Source organism: Leopardus geoffroyi, chromosome D4 (genome assembly GCF_018350155.1).
Source record: "Leopardus geoffroyi isolate Oge1 chromosome D4, O.geoffroyi_Oge1_pat1.0, whole genome shotgun sequence".
Taxonomy (NCBI): domain Eukaryota; kingdom Metazoa; phylum Chordata; class Mammalia; order Carnivora; family Felidae; genus Leopardus; species Leopardus geoffroyi.
Window position 1 is genome coordinate 46,395,521 of NC_059342.1, and position 11,926 is coordinate 46,407,446.

The 11,926-nt window shown below is 38.2% G+C and overlaps 2 long non-coding RNA genes across 4 annotated transcripts in view; one reads left to right on the forward strand and one right to left on the reverse strand.

Annotated features, from left to right (window-relative positions):
• The window catches only part of LOC123593685, a 19,333-nt gene extending 15,421 nt beyond the window's left edge, over positions 1-3,912 (forward strand). The window contains exon 3 of the long non-coding RNA XR_006710446.1: positions 3,691-3,912. This is a non-coding gene — a long non-coding RNA (uncharacterized LOC123593685). The remainder of the gene's footprint in view (positions 1-3,690) is intronic.
• Positions 1-11,505, reverse strand: part of LOC123593683 — a 25,787-nt gene extending 14,282 nt beyond the window's left edge. For all 3 annotated transcript variants that reach the window (XR_006710443.1, XR_006710444.1, XR_006710442.1), the window contains exon 1: positions 11,458-11,505. This is a non-coding gene — a long non-coding RNA (uncharacterized LOC123593683). The remainder of the gene's footprint in view (positions 1-11,457) is intronic.
• Positions 11,506-11,926: the final 421 nt, after the last annotated feature.

The window sequence follows — 11,926 nt, forward strand, 5'->3', positions numbered from 1 at the left end:
GCCACCCAGGTGCCCCAAAAATCTTTTATTTTTAAAAGACTACAACTTAAATATCTGGACAATTCTAATTATCCATATTTGTGATGTCTATTACTTTTAGTTCTTGGGCTCTAATAAAGCTTTATTGTTTTTTATTTGTTCCATCTCTTTACAATGTAGCTATTAGTGTCTTTTCCATACAAGTTAGGAAATGGAGTCTCAGAGAAATTAAATAACAAGTTTAAGGTGTCAAAGCTACTTCATTATAGAGCCAGTGTCTGAACCGAAGCCAGTCTAATACCAGAGCCATCGCCCTACTCAGTTCTTGTCTAGTCCAGATGCTCACAAGAGCCAGACTGCAGCTGGGGGTGTGGACAGTACTTACAGGTTGAAAGGAGGTCATGGTCAACACCAGGTCCATAAAGCAGTCTTGGGAGAAGCTTTATGAAGCTAACTCTCTGGACTAGATCTAAAGATGGTAGGAATGTTCATATGTATGAATTTCTTGTACCCTGAGGAATGAACTGCAAAATTTTCCCAAGTCAGTCCAGTCCAAGCAAGAGTAGACATGAGGTTGGGGACAGCTGGTGTGCATGAGTGCCTCCTTTGCATCTGGGTGTCTAACATCATCAACCACCACATCTCATGTGCTACAGAGACATACAGTTTGTAAATTAATGCAGCATAAAGCTCCTGCAGTCTGCTTAAATTTTATTGTCAATTCTGTTAGGTAGACAGGGCCTTGAAGAGCAGGCCAATTATTATATGTGTGTGTGTGTGTGTGTGTGTGTGTGTGTGTGTGTGTGTATATATTTAAGTAGGCTCTACACCCAGCATGGGGTCCAACGTGGAGCTTGAACTCATGAGCCTGAGATCAAGACCTGAGCTGAGATCAAGAGTCAGATGCTTAACCGAATGAGCCACCCAGGCGTTCCAAATGAGCATGCCAATTGCGTAGATGAGGAAACTGAAATTCTCAAGAATTCCCTGAATTCCAAGGCCACAAAGTAATCGTTGGTGCCAGAACCAAAACCTAGGTTTTCTGATTTCCATCCAGCATTCTATCTATCATTTCTCACTGCCAATAAAGTCAGCTTTGCTCTCTGTGACTTCTCTAGTCGCTCCTGTGGTTTTATACCACTCCCTCTCTCCCATTAAACAGCTCTCTGTCAAGGCAGAAATTCCCATGAAAACAGAAAACAAATGTACCAGAGACGTTGATGGTATAAGACATAAGACAGAGATAAGAAGGCATGTTGCAAAGTGGTGTCCTTCAGTGCAAGAAAAAAGGGATATATTTGGAGGAAAGGAAATGAGAGAAGATTAAAGGCAACAAGTCAGTTCTGAGATGGTGAGGAGAATAAATGTTACACATGTACCTGACCCTCTTCAGTAGGCATGATCGTGAAGACTTGTGGGCAAAAGTGTAATGCGCTGTGGAAATTGTCTAGCTGTTGGGATCCTACTGTAAGCCATTTTTTAAAGTGAAGAAAACTCTGATCAGCCTCTCGTTTGCTTATGGAGAGGACTTTGCCCAGCTGTACCCAGAAAGCTTGAGAATACCACATAGCATATAACCCTGAGTCCATTTTTCTTTGCCTGGAAAATTTGCTTAAAAAGGAACATTAAGACTGCATGGACATGTGATAATGTGCATGGTGACCTTCTACTGTAAATTGGAAAGAATTAACCTTCCTGCATCTATTGCTGAGAGATAAAGGAGAACATTTTCTTAGGGCTTTGAACTACTTCAGTTGAAATCTGACTGAAAAAGTCAGCACCGGGGACTGTATTTTACTTATTTTGTATCTTTCTCTGCATCTAACGAGTTTTTTTTTTTTTTTTTTTGAAGATTAACACAGGGTACTGAGTTTTATTTAGATTCCAGATATTATTATTCAATAAATTTAAATTATTTTAAAAGCATTTGAAAGAGAGTTTACATTAAAAGTTGAATCAATGTGACTTATATTTCCCTCTAGTTGAAAACTCACAGACTCCTAAGCAACTTTTTTTCTTTTCGAAAAAAAAATTTTTTTGTTGTTTTGAGAATCACACAGAAGTAATAAGGAGTGGCCCTGATCCCTGTGCTTTTATTTATGTGTGGTTAAAGTTCAAATTTCTCAATATACCATAATCTCATTGTACTGGCCAAATTCCATGGTGGATAATTAGATGCAGTGCACCAGGGCCAATTTGGATAGAGAGAGCAATCACAGTGTACTTCTGAGAATCTATTAGCCAGGTTGACTGTGTTTGACACATGAGTGGTAAGGACTCACCTCACTTGCTCACTGGACTGGCCCAGCAGGTTCTGCAGGTGAGATCACCGCTTGGCTGTCTCATTGCTGGGCTTGGTACGCAGAAGAGGCTATGAAATAAATGGCCTGACTTTGGGTCTCAAAAGTTCTCTTTCTGATTTCCTCCCCCAAACTCCTTCTCCTGCTTCTGGAGACTAAAGCATTCATTTATAAATTCATTCATTCATTCAACAAATATTTAATGAAAACCTATAACGTGTCAGGCACTGTCTTGGGCTGTGGAAATACAATAGTGAGCCAGACATTTCCTGCCTTCTAGAACTTATAAATGAATAATTATAATAGTCAGTGGGAAATTTTACTGTTGACGGAGCTCAGTAATCTAAATCTTTATTTCTGTCTTTAAAAAGCAGAAAGAGCACAAATGTTCTTTGGAAATATAGCATAGAAATGTATTTATAGATTTCAACACATAAAATGAAGACCAGCTCATCTGTCATTGTGAGTTCAGAGTAAACCCCACCCTCCCTGTTGTACCCCGACTCCACTGTGTCCAATAGCCACTTTGCCATTATATGCACACACACATACACACACATACATACAGTTTCAGTGATCTTCAAATCTATGCAGCATTCAGTTGTTGAGCACATATTACTACTCACCTCGGTGGAGACTGAATTTCCCCTTAAGTAACTTATAATTTAGGAGGTAAAACATTTGCCTCTTTCAAAATGTGACACTACTTCTCTACTCCTTAGACTGTGAAAGCAAACATTTGGTGCTTTAGTTAATTGCTTCCCAAACTTCAGCTGTTCGCATTACCATCTTCATAATTTTTGCTATATTCACATACCACCTATGCTGTTATGACTCTGTAAATATACTACTATTTCAGCTTAATAAAATTTATTTAATAATAATATCTTTTAGGGCACCTGGGTGGCTCAGTCGGTTAAGCCTCCGGCTCCTGATTTGGGCTCAGGTCATGATCTCATGGTTCATGGGATCAAGTTCCATGTCGGGCTCTGCACTGTGTGGAGTTGGCTTGGGGTTCTCACTATCCCTCTTTCTGCCCTTCCCCTGCTCTTACACACATTCTCTCTCTCTCAAAAAAATAAATGAACATTAAAAAATAGTATCTTTAAAATCACCAGGTTGATGTGCTGGCTATATAATTTTCAAATATACTTTAATGTAAATATAGGATTATGAAATTATATATGTATTGTCTGTATGCATCCCCAAATATTCTCAAGTGCTCTCACAACACATATACTTTGGGAAGCCTTACAAAAGTAGGGCCACCTTTGAGAGTGAAGAATGGCGGAAAAAATAAAATGCATAAGTAATGATAATAATCATAGGCAATGGTCACAAAGCTATTATTTATTGAAGGCTTTACATGTGTCATTTAATTTTATCTTATTTAATCTTTGCTCTTTTGCAGGCATGCAGATAACAGAAATGCGAGGCAAAAGAGCAAGAAAGAGGTAAGAGTAGAAGTGAAATTTCATCGTACTTAGGGTAGCTGTAACTAACATGTGCCATAACGTTTTAGTTTTTGTTCTTTTCTTTAGTTGGGACTGAGATTTCACATTTGATTATTTCATGTAAATTAGAGTGTGATGGTGGCAGATTGAAAAACTTTTTAATCAAATATATTTATTAATTAAACAACATAATAATCCCCAAAAAAGCATGTTAGTGTAATTGTACCCATTCTAAGAATGCAGGATCAAGTGAGAGAAATCTGATTAAAACACATTTTCTTTTCTTTAGTTTTTGGTATTCTGTTTCTCCAGTTGCTAATCAGCAAGAATATCTTTGTCCTACTGAACCGAGGCATTCGTTCAAAAGCCTTTGCGCTCTTTGGCATAAGAGCCTAACTTATTAAAGACAAAGTTCTCCTAGGTCTCTGCTAAAAAACAGTGAAATAAATATTTTTATTTTTATTTATTTATTTATTTTTAAATTTTTTTATAACATTTATTTATTTTTGAGACAGAGAGAGACAGAGCATGAACAGGGGAGGGTCAGAGAGAGGGAGACACAGAATCTGAAACAGGCTCCAGGCTCTGAGCTGTCAGCACAGAGCCCGACGCGGGGCTCGAACTCACAGCCCTCACGGACCGCGAGATCATGACCTGAGCTGAAGTAGGCCGCTTAACCGACTGAGCCACCCAGGCGCCCCAATATTTTTATAAACATATTATCTCAAAGTATTAATGCTGGAAGAGACCTACAGGACCAAAGACAGCTCCCTCCCTTTACAGAGAGAAAAAGGTTGAAACAGCAATGATTATGAAAAATTTCCTTGTGTTTTCATAACTAATATTTTCATCATAAAGCCCACGACATGCACTTGTTTTTATTTGTATGCCTGAATTTTGGTGGCTCTGAAGCACATATGATGGCTCTGAGGACAAACCATGTTTGTTTCCCGCCCTGCAATTTTGGCAGTGTGCCATGTACTTCCTTGGTACTGAGTAATCATTTTTCAACTACCTAAAAGGTATGATATACCCCATAAACCTGCCTTTTCATTCTTCTTTGACATAAACTTTCTAGGTACTTAAACCTCATTTAGCATTCCATTACTCATCTTCCCTGTAAAAGTGTCAGACAGTGTATTTGAGACTCAAATAGCTGGAAGAGTATGCTGTCCCTTGTCACGTTTATGTATTCTGGGCATAGACTCCATTTCAGAATGGCCAGACCTAAAAAGATGAAAACCCTAAGGTGCATGGACTATATTGATTAAATATTTTAATTGGACATCTACATAAATGACAGGAGCTGTAAGAAAATTGGTCCAGATCAATTTACATCTTACCTCAATTGTAAGATCGATTGATCTGGATCAATTATTATGGAACAAATTAGCTAGAATTATAAGATGCTTAGAAAAAGATTACACTATGCTAGCTATTTCACATAATTAAATTACCAAACAATTATTCTGTTTATTTTTCTTTTTTTCCTCAAGGTTTCTTGAAATACAGGTATACAAAAACTGCACACAATTATTATATACAATATGATGATTCTGGACATATGTGTAACCGTACTGTGATCATTTTTCACAGCAGTCTAATCAAAGCGCAGCTTTGGATTTGTTAGTATATTTGAACATGAATGTTTTGGAGGTTTTACCAGTGACTTTCCCATGTCGTTCACATAGTCTTTGTTATTATCCTGTAGATAACTGAATTGCAGCATAGTGATTTGTTACAAAAACACTTTGATGGTTAACACTTTTTGGTGTGAGGTATACTTTAAGAATCAGCCTATTTCCAGGGCCCTGTTTTTATCTGTGAAGGTCAATGCATCCTCGTTTTTAATTCTCAAGATGGGTGTTTTTATAGCTTGATGAAATGTGACACGGTTCAACTACCTCCCCCTCCTTCCGGCACCTTTTTCCTCCGCCAGTTTTTTTTTCCCCCTTCCGATTCCTCCTGGCATCCGGACATCTTTTTCTGCCAAATGAGTCAGTTAGAGTGGAAATGTTGCGCCCACATTTTTTATCTTGTCTGGGAAAAGAGGTTTGGAGGCCAAAGGTGCCTGAGTATATTTCGTTAGTGTCCTCACACAACCCTCCTGGTCCTCTCCTGAGAAGAGCACTCTGTATTCAAGGTAGAAAGTGCCAGATGATCCCCACTGCACATACATTTCACAAACTCAATACTCAGAGAGTTGTTCTTTGATGAAAGAAATAGAAAAAAATGTTATTTTTATATTTGTAATATTATTTTTATACTTAAATACTATTTTCAATATTATTTATTTACCTGTGCATGTTTTTTTCTTAATACCTGATCTCCTTCCACAAAAGATTTAAGTGGGTTTTACAAACCCAAATAACACTGTAGGGCTAAGAATGAAAGGAAAAATATGTAGATTTTTAAAAAGGGAGAAAGGAAACATGGGTAGATTTATAAAGTGAAAATGAATGGTCTGTATTCTGGCATTGGGTAGCTATTGTATGGAGCGTTTCTTATATATTAGATGAAACACTGATCAAAATATCTTATCTAATTGAATGGCCTCATCACCATTTTGAATTTGTTTAGATTTTGTAGGTGTAGAAATGGAGGCTTAGAGAGTTGAATTCATTGAGCTCCACACTGCTAAATTAGTGGTGGGGTAGGATTGAAACCTTCTGGTGGTCTCACCCAGAGTCATTGCTATAACCTCTCTAGCTTATACTGTCTCAGCAAATGTGCAGATAACTTAGCTTCATTACATTAGTCAATCATTTTTTTTTCACCTGTCAATCCTTAATAAGTGGAATAGGTTTGGGGAGCAGTAATTGTTAGGTTCTGGGGGTAGCTGTGGTTTTGATGGAGGATGTAGTAAAATACACAGCCTCTTTGTCACAGTGTAGGTCCAAAAGTAGTTCGTTTAAAGTCTGAAGTCATTCTTTTTTTTTTTTTTTTTTAATTTTTTTTTTCAACGTTTATTTATTTTTGGGACAGAGAGAGACAGAGCATGAACGGGGGAGGGGCAGAGAGAGAGGGAGACACAGAATCGGAAACAGGCTCCAGGCTCCGAGCCATCAGCCCAGAGCCCGACGCGGGGCTCGAACCCACGGACCGCGAGATCGTGACCTGGCTGAAGTCGGACGCTTAACCGACTGCGCCACCCAGGCGCCCCAAGTCTGAAGTCATTCTTGGAGGTTATATTCTTCACCAAGATCTTGGTGTTAAATAAGCCGTATAGACTTAACAATATGTTATAAAAGTGAAGATACAACAGTATGAAGTTCTATCATGATGTAAATTCCTCAAAATTGTGGTCCAAGCTCTTTAAAATCTTCATAAATCACCATGCACATTCATTTAACAATATTTTATATATACATGCAATAATGCCAGTGCTATACTACAGTATCACAAATTGGACCTAACATGAATTTATAGACTAGATTAAATATTACATATTTAATAGACTGAAATTTTGTTTTCCCTGGCCTTAGAACTTAGGAAACAAATTTGGGACAACTTCAATAGCTCCGGTTTCTTGAGAAAGTTCTCAGCTTCTTTGAACAGCTTCTTTTCTTCCAGACAAATTTCCCTGTAGCAAATAGGAGCGATCAGAATGATTCCCTTAGAGCTACCTCAAAGTAGAGTTTTATTGAGCTGGATCAGAGCAATAATTCAAGAAGAATGTACTGACTCTTATTATGTCCTAAGCACCATGCTAGGAATTTTATGCACATCATTTTGTTTAATTTTAATAGCAACTCCATAAGATATTATCCCCATTTAAGAGACTGAGGAACCACAGAAAGATCAGAGAAGTAAAATAAATTGGTGCTTCCAAGGCCACATCAATGATGGATCCAGGATTTGAACCCAGATATGATATGAAAGCCCATGTACTTTTAAACCCCTAGACTGCCTGCCCTTCAAGGAACTCCCAAGGTTGTCTTGGAGACTTGACTCTGTATAGATAGCTGCTTCAAGAGGAGGAAAAATGTAGGAAGATGTGATGCTTAGGTTTCAAGTAGACATCTGTACTCAATGAAAAGGTAGAGCTATTGTATTCTATTTATCCAGTACGGGTATATCATGTTCGATGTATTTCTCCACTCCGTGGTGATAAAGGTGTCTAGGAAGGGGGATTAGGAAATACCTGCTATGTTTGGGTCAAAGCCAAATCACAGGATTAACATCTGCCTCTTCTTTCTCCTACATCCAATCTCTCTTTTGATGAGAAGAAGAATAAACCTCATTCTTGTTCAGATGTAGAGATCAAGGAAAAGACTTCTGTCTTATTGGCTTCAGATCTGTTATCAGCACCTAAAGAATGGAAAACTGCATTAAAGGAGGCTTCCCTTGGGAAGAGAGGTAATGAGATACAATGAAAGAGAGTGGGTATTTTTAAAATCATAGCAACCTAGGATCAAATCCTGGAATTGACACTTTTCAGTGGTGTGGCCTATGTCACTATTTTGAGCACCAATTTCTTCTTCTGAGAAATGAAGGTGATTCAGATTACCTCCAGAGTTATCATACAGATAAAATGTAAGTAATGTAGGTAAATTTATCACACAAGTAGACATAAAACAAACTGGGTGAGAAAAGAGTCTTTTTATCTCCTTTTTTTTTTTTTTGTCCAAGCTCTCATCCCCTCCTTTCCCTCTTCTCTTCCCTTTTCTTCTCTTTTCCTTATTTTTTTTTTTCTGTGCTCAAGTTTTGCACAAGCTCTACAGTTATGTATATGTCTTTGGTTGCAGCAACCATATATAAAGGAGACACTGAATGTTTGCATTCATTTATATGCTGCTATAAGTATTTCATTCTCACAAGTTTTAGAGGGAAAAATTTGGCTGCTGGTGAATTGGTGAGAAAGAAGCAGTTATTTCTGAGGTTTAACTTTGACTCTGGCATCAGAGAGACAGTCTTTCACCACTGTTGCAACTCCATGCTTCCAAGAACTGCTGAGCTGAAGCACTTACCACGTGTGATGGATTAGCCAAGTGCAAGTATGAAGTGAGCAGAGCATCTACAACAGCTGTACCCACTGCATTACAGATGCTAAAATGTATCATAATTATTATTTATTATGATTCTTATAGCTCAGGTTAAATCGTACAAAATTCCTTATATCATTTTATGATTCATACTGTCTTCATCAAAGAAAGTATATTATAAAACATAGCCAATTAGTAACAACAACAGTGGAAAAGAAACAGGGTCCTGCTATATAACTTCCTCCTAAATATTTTCCCTTTAAGGAGATTTTGAGATACAGCTTTTCTGTGCTTAGATGCTAGATGAACAAATATTATGTTGGAAACCCAAGGATGATGTAGATTACTGGGTATAGTTTAGAGCTGGCTTTCATCAACAATTAGCTTGTCACTATCATCCTGTAAATGTCTTTCTGTACTAACCTCACTGCCCCAGGTTGTGTACCTCTAAGGTTGATGCTGGGAGGAAATCTCTCAGCTGGGTCAGGCCCTAAGGGGTGAGGGAGTCGGCCAAAGTACACATACCATATTGGCTCATCATGTTGGCCTAACTCTCCTGATCCTGCATTTCTCAACAGAATCCCTTTTTTTACTTGTCTTTTGTATAACTCCAGTGGAATAATTTTATCGAATTGCTTGAAAGAGACTGCTTATGGGGCAAGTCTGGTCATTAGGATTCTCCATTGGATTATTAGGTTTCACAATCAATTTCATAAATTGCATATACCCTTTTCTTGGAGTAATGGTTCATTCTCAAGTCCTTTTCAGTTAAATGTCTTTACTTGCTTCTTTTAAGATTTTTCTGTGTTTGTTTTGTTTTGTTTTTGGCTCTTTTGGGGATAATTTCATGAAATATACTGAGTCAGCAATCCATTTCAGCAAAGCAGTAGGACAAATGAATGGATTTTTGGACTGCCGTCGGTGATGGAATAAGATATTTGGGAGAACACTGGAAACGTGGGGAGGCTGGAAGGGGTGGATATGTGAAAATGTTCCATTGCCTTAGCCTCAACTCTACCCTCCTTTGTCACTTTGGTGAGCATTTTGACAATGAGAAATATTGATGACAAACTTAATCTTATTTGAACATGAGAATCCTAACAGTGCTTGTCTCATAGGGATATTGCAAAAGCCAAAAGAAATAATGTGGGTAAGAGGTGTAATACTGTGCTTTTCATTGTGTGAAGGCTCAACAAATATCAGCTCTTCAGATATTCCTATTACTCCACTTTTAAAATGCTATTGTTTAAATCATCCCAATTGGTGTTTCTAAATACTTTCTAATAACTAAGCTAATATGCTGTGAAGTTCTTCTAGGGTTAGAGCATTCTGGTGAAGCATATTAGACACTTTCCTGAGTCAATACTTCTTTTTATGACAAAAATTATATGCCTATTTGGAACGTATCTAACCCCAAAACAACCACCTGAGGGAGTGGGTGGAGAGAGGAAACAACTTTTTAGACATTAATCCTAATTGGATAAATTTACAAAACAGCTCATTGCTACATCTGAAGGGTAGTTTTTATCTAAGTGGAATGACCAGAGAATGTAAGAAAATTTCTTCCTGTAAGAAAATGTAAGAGAATGTAAGAGAATTCCTGTAAGAGAATGTAAGAAAATTCCTTGGGCATTTACCCAAGAAATGCTGCCCTTCAGAACTGGGTCCCATAGGTGCTTTACTCACGAAGCTTCTTTGTCTGCTCCTTTTGGAGCTTTTCTTTCACACCGCTCCCCCATGTCACCCTCCAGTAACTGTCTGCTCTTTCGTGAAGGGCCACATAGGGACTGACCCACAGAACAGCTGGAGCACATGGTCCAACATTTAATAGCAAGGCAAAATGCCAAAGCCTCAGGGCGCCTGAGTGGCTCAGTAGGTTGAGCGTCCAACCTCGGCTCAGGTCAAGATCTCATGGTTCATGGGTTCGAGCCCCACGTTGGGCTCTGGGCTGACAGCTCAGAGCCTGGAGCCTGCTTCAAAGTCTGTGTCTCTCCACCTCTCTGCCCCTCCCCTGCTTGCATTCTGTCTCTGTCTCTCTCTCAAAAATAAATCAAACATTAAAATTAAAAAAATGCCAAAGCCTCAAGCAGAGACAAAAGAGAAACATAGTTTCCTTCATGGGGAGCTAGAATGGCTCTAATTCAGATGAAACCCCAGAGTGAGACAGATTTTACTTTCAATATCAGTCAGTTCAGATGATACATTTGCTCATAAGCTTAGGCTGTATAATGTTATTAAATAATACGTATTTCACGGGATTGTAATGAAGACGAAGTGAAATAATATCTGTAAAGGACCTCACAGATTGGCCAGCATGTAGTAAACATTTAATAATCAGTTCCTGCTTTTCCCTCATAATACTTGGTTTCTGACCTCTTCGCAATCACGAAAGTCAGTCTTCTGTAGACTCCATGACAAAGACTTAGAGAAGAAAAATGGTCTGAACAATTTAGACAACTGTCTTTTCCCCTAAAACCACGGGTGGCATGTTTGTTCTAAAATACCTAGATTGTCTGTACAGTAACACTTTGGTTTGTGAGCAGAATTTGTTCTGGAAACATGCTTGCAATCCAAAGCACTTGTATATCATAGCGAATTTCCCCATAAGAAATGATGGAAACTCAGGTGATTCCTTCACAACCCAAAAATATTCATATAAAAATGATCACTGTAATGTAATATAAAATAATAAAAAAATACAAAATATAAAGAAAAATAAGCAAATTAACCTGCACTTACCTTTGAAAACCTTCGTGGCTGGTGTGAGGGAGACAAGAGAGAAGAGGGTTATTACCTAGGACGACTTTCACTATCATTAACGGAATCACTGCCATCTATTGGCTCAATGGAATCTTTCTCTTTTCGTGCAACTTTAACAAGGAACCTATCCAATGACACTTGCTTTTGCCTCCTTTTGAGGATTTCACGGAAATGTGACATTGCATTGACAATCACCCACAATCCCTCAGCGGGGGAGAGAGAGAGAGAGAGAGAGAGAGAGAGAGAGAGAGAGAAGAACCATTGGCTCAGTTGTGATCATGTGACTGTCGGCGTCACATACTACTCGTATTGCAAGATATCACTCATTTATCAAGTTAAGATTTATTAGACACGTTTGTTCGTCTTGTGGAACACTCACAGAACAAGTTACTTGCAATCCAAGGTTTTACTGTATCACTTAATTTATTCAGGTGCTTGGTCAATCTAC